The sequence below is a fragment of the Montipora capricornis genome, chromosome 4, assembly GCF_036669925.1.
Source record: "Montipora capricornis isolate CH-2021 chromosome 4, ASM3666992v2, whole genome shotgun sequence".
NCBI lineage: Eukaryota > Metazoa > Cnidaria > Anthozoa > Scleractinia > Acroporidae > Montipora > Montipora capricornis.
This window is the reverse complement of record NC_090886.1, coordinates 39294306-39300462: the sequence shown is the minus strand read 5'-3', so window position 1 is coordinate 39300462 and position 6157 is coordinate 39294306. Positions and strand designations below refer to the sequence as shown.

Genomic DNA, 6157 nt, shown 5'->3' with positions numbered 1-6157 from the left:
AAAACATGCAAACAGATATATTTTTAAATCTCAAAAGGCTCTTAAGTTTTGTATTTAATTTTTTTTATGACGTCACGTGCAACCCAAGAAAAAAAAATTATATATATGACTTCACAGAAGTTTAGGCTTCATGACATGAGTAATCATCGTTTTAATGCTACAGAACTGTTTCGTATGATACAAGTACCACACTCATCAGGCAATTTTAACTACTGAACTGTTGAAATTGGAAAGCTGGCAGTTAAATACGGAAATTTGAATGGTTGCTATAGTAAATGCGTTACATTTAAGGAGCTGCTAGGTAACAAAACATGATATATTAGGGCATTATATGTTGGTATTTTAAATTTACGTTACTCTAAAGTTCCGGAGTACATATCGGTTTCTGTGGGGCATGAACTTGCTAATTCGTTTCTTGTGTTAAGGCTTGATAGTTTTTTATTACATGATTATCAACGTTTCATTCAGACGGCAAAGAATACATTTCTTGCTAATGTTGCTGTAGGGTCTACATTTTTAAAGAATTTTCCATTTAATTTGAAACGGTTCTTTGCGTCTTGTAAGTTCCAAACATGTTTGGAAAGCTCTACTGGAACAATTACTCAGCACTTTCAGATGCAGAACCAAATTCTTGCATTTCATAGCTATGATTCCAGCTATGATGCCACGTATAGATTTCGCTCTTGTTTAACGGTGGACAATTTTTTTTTGGTCCATGCATAGGGGACCCCTAGGACCTTAAGGGTCAAACTAAGATATTTTCTGACTTGCACTAATTAAGTCCTATAAAAAAGATGGGTTCTGGTTCATTTCAAAGTTGTAGGCATTCGATTTCTGCAAAGCTTTGTCACATAAATACTGACTATGATTGACAAAGTCAAATGCCAACTTACTAAAATCTAACTCAGGCTACCCCCCCCCTCCTCCCCAAAGTAACTTTGGTTTGCTCTTGTAAGTGCCAGATCATTGCTACAGGCATCTCTTGTCGCAGGCCCCACCCCCCCGGTCTTGGACCACCCCAATGGTTTGAAAACAGGCTGCGCCGGTTTTCATGCTAAAATCTAAGGAGCCACCTCCTTCAAAATTAAGTCAGATATCAAAGCACAAGTGAGCAGACGGTGCCTAAACAAACGTGCTCAACCAATTCCAATCAGGTTGAGGTTCGCATTGGCCACAGCATTCAATTCGTTTTCATTCCACCCCGATTTCTGGCTGGATTAAAAAAAAAAGGTACATCCTAATGCTTTGCATTTACTTAGCACTTTCAGATGCTTTTCATAGCTATGGTCCCGGCTAGGACCAAACTCTAATCCCCTGCAGCTCAACAATGCCACTTATAGATTTCACTCATGTCTAACGGCTGGTACATGCATGAGGGACCCATTGGTACCTTAAGGGTCAAACTAAGATATTTTTCTGACTTGCACTAATTAACTCCTATACAAAAGATGGGTTCTGGGTAATTTCAAAGTTGTAGGCATTTGATTTTTGCAAAGCCCTGTCACATACATACTGAGCAAATGTTAAATTGCAAATTAATTCGTCCGTAACAATTCCTTGCCTTGCAATCACGAGAAAGAGAGACTTGCTTGTTATGCAAATACTAAAATAGTGAAAATTGTTTTAAAGCAAGTTTTAGAAAGGGTTTAGAAAACAGTCCTAAGAAAATACGCGCGCTGATTGGTTAAAAATCGTGTTTCTATAACTCGATGGAGACACAGAACTAGCCTTTGACGAAGTGATGGCGCGAGCAAAGAAACTTTACATTTTGATAATTAGAGTTAACAAGTTGTTTTCCTTTCTCTCGTCGCGTTGTTTTGTAAAAGAAATAGAAAACATGTACTCCGTGCTTCTATCGAGTCATAGAAACACTCGTAAAAGTTTGGGAGAACTCGTAAAAGCTCCCTGCAGCTCGTGTTCCGACAGCATTTCTCGTTCTCCCAAACTTTCACTCGTGTTTCTAGAACTCGATAGAAACACTGTACATGTTATCTAGTTCTTAAATAAACGTCAATTGAATTTCCAAGAGTAGAAAATACCATTGTTATTTTTGACTTTTTGAAAACGTTAAAAGAATTCCAATTGAATAAGGTAGCTAACTCTAAAAAGTTACAACCAATTTTTTTTTGTTTAACTTTTACGTTTAAAGTTCCTTTATGAAATCCACGCAATACAGATGCAAGTTTTGCATCAAAAAGCCTTATTGCATTGGCACTTGTTGCAGAATTGACATGCATGAAACATTCACCAATGTTGAGTCACACTCAACTCTCGCAGTCAGCCATTAACCTGTATTGAAAGGCAACTTGTATAAACAAACGTCTAACGGCTTCCGAATGATTGCGAAAGAGTTTCTCTTTACCAAAGGCGTTTACACGTGCCATCACTGTATATCAGCATTTTAATGATACATGAAGTAGTGTTGCAAATCAGGCTCCTATGAATCGACCGGGCTTCACGACGAATCGACTCATTTCGTGATGACGTGGCATCAGGACGTCTCTGCAATGTATGAAGCAAATAGTCTATTGTTTACACTCCGGCCCAGACAAAAGGAATCTAATATACCATGTCGGTCAAGTAACTTGCAAGTCCTGTCTTTCATAAATTTCATAAATTCGAGACCCTTTTGACCTTCCCACACAGTTTTGTTCCGATATGGAACATCAAGTAACTATTTTCGGAACTGGAGGCCAATTAATTTTGAGAGGGCGACAGCGACCCCGAAGAAATGTTAGCAGCTATATCGATTTTCGCTCGCTCATCCTCTTCGCGTCCAAAAAATCATGCTTTGCTCGCCAAAACATTTTCTCCTGAGATTCTCTTGGGTCGACTTGAGGCAAGTCTAATATCAAAACAACAAAGAAATGTTTTTGCGACATGCTCTTAACAGAAGTTTATCTGCTTTTCAATCCTTGCAAGAAAACTTGAGAAGAAAAGGCAACGTCGTTGAAAAGTAACCACCACGCAGGTGTAAATGATACGCCAAGCCTACCAACTACTTGGTGCGTCTGGTTGGGAAGAAGTGCTGCAAGGTATTAGAGGAGAAGTGAATTGTCGTATGGTAGGAGATTGGCTACAGAATCAGTACAATCAAACAAACAAAGGATATTTCCCGAAGACAGCCAGGGGCGTACCCAGGATGGGGGGTGGGGGAGGGAGAATTCCTGGGGTGCCTGTGACTCCCCCTTTCTGACAGTCACCAAAGTACAACAACATATTACAAGCCATATCTGTAAGACTGGAACAGAGTAATTTATGTCACCTAAAACTTACTTCATGTATGCAGCTATTTTGTAGGCTTGTCCCTTCCCCCGCATTTTCTGCTCACCCAAAAAATTGTCACTTTCACTAAAAACAGTGCGGATGTCGACATGACAAAGCGGTAAGTACCCAGGGTTTGAGAAAGTGTGACCCCCTTTCCCCCCCCCGCCCCCCCCAAGACCCTGAAAAATTCTAGCTACGCCCCTGAGAGAGCTGAAGCTCAAAGAAATCAAACTTAAGTCATATTGAATGGGTTCAATGGAAAATAATTGAGAAATCTCAATATCAAATCGTAAATACCACTAGGTTGCATGACACATATTATCTCTGCATCTGCATTTGCATCTTCATTTGCCTGATCCAGCACCCGGCAAAGTCCTCTCGAATTGTGGCTGTTTTTGATTTGGTACCTGATACGCTGATACATCACTGGCATGCCAAAACAAAGAATGCTCAAGACTATCAAGGAAAGAAAAACAATGCAAAACGAGCGAAACAAACGAGCAAAGTCAATGCTTAAATGCGTGGAAAGGCAGTGCAAATGACATGGAAAATCCATAATGTCATCGAAATAATATTTGTTAATAGCAATGCCGCTGAATTTTGGGTGCAACTCTGCATTGATAATTCAATATAAAAATTCATGGCTGTGAACAAAATGACAGACACTAATATTAATCCATAAGGACTCCATAACATAAAGGTATTTTTACTGCTTGTTTCGGGAAGCGTCTTATGAAATGACGTTTTATTGAGTATTTTACGCGCGTTATTGTAAACAATTGCATATATTATATGGTGCTTTCCATATGATATATCATTAGTGTAAACAGTGTAAATCTCTATTGTATTAGTAAGGGAGAAAACACACAAGACACACACGTGAAAGCCTTAAAATGTACGTGACATTTGTGATTTTCCTGTATATTTACAGGGGTAGCTTCACCCGAACCATGCTCCTTCATGGTCATTGGCTCAAGTGGTGCAATCAATTTGAGTTCCTCATTCGTCATAGAAAATACTTGCATCTGGCATATCGCAGTACCACCTCATCACAATATACCTTTAAACTTTACTACCCTTAATATCGTGAACCAACCTGGCTCGAAAATCAGTTCGGTAAAAGTCTATGATGGAAGGAACGAGTCTCAAACGTTGCTTGGGCACTTCACTGAAAACAAGAGTCATTTCTCCATACAATCGAGTGGACGCTACATGTTGGTAGTTGCAACTGGCGTTGCAAGCTTTAAAGCGGTTTATACTTCTAGAGCAAGAAGAGGTAATTCCAAAAACAATTCCTCATTAATATCACAGTTGTACTGAGAAGGTATCATTTTCATCATGGTCTTACCCTTAAATTCAAATCTAAAAGCTTTCCTGTTTACCGCAGAACCAACCAAAAGCAAATGTTAGGCATCACATAGGTTTGTCTCAACAGAAGAGTACTACTCTGTCCGCTGGACTCGCAAATTTGACTGGGATATGAAGAACAAACTATGATGACATATTCAGATGTGGGAAATTCGGATTAAAGTCTTGGACCTGTGGCTGGAAACATTATAACCCTTTTTAGTGCCTTTTTGTGAGGAACATTCAAGTTAAAATGACATTATTTTACAGCAATCTAGGCACTTTTCAAAAGTTTTAAACTTGTTTTCTTTTCTATAGCATCTTCAAACAAATTCATCCCTTGTTGCATTTCATTTTTGCGAACTGAATTGGTTTCCAAACCCACTTTGGCAAAGTAACAGAAAACGAGAGTAGATCACCATCCCATGTATCCCTTGTGATCGGCTATGAAAGCCAGAAACGTTTCCATGACTCCATGTGGTTAAGAGCTGAAATGAAATTTAGGTAGTAATAAAGTAGTATTTAACGAAGTGAATAGAGACTGTTACACTTTCTTCGTCACAGTGTAAAAACGTGTAAGAATTCTGGAGATGGTCTTATAGCAAAGTAACTAATTTGAAGGTTCTGAGGTTCGTTTACAATGTGCTATAGTTAACTGATGGCTAAAATTTGTACATCGTCTTTTATTGCAGCTAAACCAAGGGTAGTAATACCTTTACGAATGGTTCGAACAATCTCTAAACCAAGGGTAATAATTCCTTTACGAATGGTTCGAACAGTCTCGGAGCATTATGTGTGGTGCTCGTCTGAAGGGACGCCACCGATCAACATATCATTGATGATCTCAACTACAACCTTGGCTTTCGGGAAGGAAATAGTGTGGAGCAAACTCAACCAGGGTGGTAACTATAGTTGCGTCGCTACCAATGAAGTTGGCACCGAATCAAAGACGTTTAGCGTTTCTCTTATAGGTGAGATTATACTGACTTTATTTCCCTCCAAATGTGGTTAGTTCATCATCACACGAAACAAAGCTGTAGCAATAAAGCGACGAATTAATTTCCAAGTCTAAAATAATTTTTCCATAACATTATTATCCTTTATTATCCCTTATCAGCTAACAGCTCTACGCAAACCATTTCCTCCCGAGTGGAACTGAATCCTTTTTTGTCGTTAGTACACTTTGTTTTATTCCGATTTCCACTTGTTCATAATCAGATGATTCATTCGTACACATACGAATTACAGCTCACTTTCTTTTGAGACAAGAGCGCCCAAACATATAACATCAAAAACCTCCCCAGAATATAATCTTATAAAGTAATTTGGCCACCGAAGATGGCGCAAACCAGTTTTAACACTTGAAAGAAACTCTCTTATTAGAATGATTGACACTACAGCACTTTATCACTTAACAGCAATGTTATGGTACCATGTCAAACACCAATTATTGCTGAAAAAGATTCGGTCATTTTTGTGACGTAAAACGTTACCGTGGCAATAGTAAATCCCAGCAAAAACACCCCATATTTTGGATTTAGCT

General features: G+C 38.8%; 1 long non-coding RNA gene across 1 annotated transcript in view; it reads left to right on the top strand.

Moving 5' to 3' along the window:
• The window catches only part of LOC138044714 (uncharacterized), a 12335-nt gene extending 6772 nt beyond the window's left edge, over positions 1-5563 (top strand). Inside the window, exons 2-3 of the long non-coding RNA XR_011131496.1 lie at positions 4199-4543; positions 5307-5563. This is a non-coding gene — a long non-coding RNA (uncharacterized lncRNA). The remainder of the gene's footprint in view (positions 1-4198; positions 4544-5306) is intronic.
• Positions 5564-6157: the final 594 nt, after the last annotated feature.